This window comes from Neophocaena asiaeorientalis, unplaced genomic scaffold (genome assembly GCF_003031525.2).
Source record: "Neophocaena asiaeorientalis asiaeorientalis breed wild unplaced genomic scaffold, Neophocaena_asiaeorientalis_V1.1 scaffold540, whole genome shotgun sequence".
NCBI classification, from domain to species: Eukaryota; Metazoa; Chordata; class Mammalia; order Artiodactyla; family Phocoenidae; genus Neophocaena; species Neophocaena asiaeorientalis.
In genome coordinates this window covers 5,381,800-5,382,448 of record NW_020172141.1, presented here as the reverse complement: position 1 = coordinate 5,382,448, position 649 = coordinate 5,381,800, and the positions used below count along the sequence as shown (strand labels likewise).

At 63.6% G+C, this 649-nt stretch overlaps 1 protein-coding gene across 1 annotated transcript in view; it reads left to right on the top strand.

The window, feature by feature from the left end:
• DRC3 (dynein regulatory complex subunit 3) overlaps window positions 1-649 on the top strand; it is a 20,518-nt gene that overhangs the window by 17,025 nt on the left and 2,844 nt on the right. The window lies entirely within an intron of this gene.

Sequence of the window (649 nt, the reverse complement as noted above, 5' to 3'; positions counted from 1 at the left end):
GGGCCCGGGGGGCGGGGCAGCCCGGGCGACAGGCAGACGCAGCCCCGCCCCGCAGCCCCCGTAAAGCCTGAAAAACCTGCCGGAGCCTCAGTCTCCTCATCTGCAAGAGGGGCGGTAGGCAGGCGAGATGGGCTAACAAGCAAAGCAGCTGGTGGGCACCCAGTGCAGCCCAGCTACAGAGGAGCTTGTGATAATTAAGTGCTTTCAACTTACCGAGAGGTTGCTTTCCCAAAGCTCATTTCTGTGGGGCTTCTGGCACCTTCTAAGAGAGGCAGCGACAAATAGAGGTTGAGGTCCGGGATTTCCCCCGAAGGTCGTCTCAGCCCCGAGTCTCTATGGCGGGAAGCACTGCTGGGGTCTCTGCCCGCTCGCGGGGCTCCAGGTCTCCTGGGCTGGTGGCCGGCAACGGGTGGGCTGTGTCTCTGCGAAGGGCACCCACTCTCCTTCCTTCACCATTCACGGCCCCCCTCACCTCTCTCCTCCTCCGCGTTCCACCAAGGCAAGCTACCACCGCCCTTTGCGGGACCCTGGCCTTACTGCTCTTCTCCACGTAGCAGCCAGAGACCAGGGACTCCTTCCCCCTAGTGAGTCCTGGAGCAATTCTCCGCCGAGCCCCGCCCTGACACACCCTTCCCCCAGGCCTCCGTGC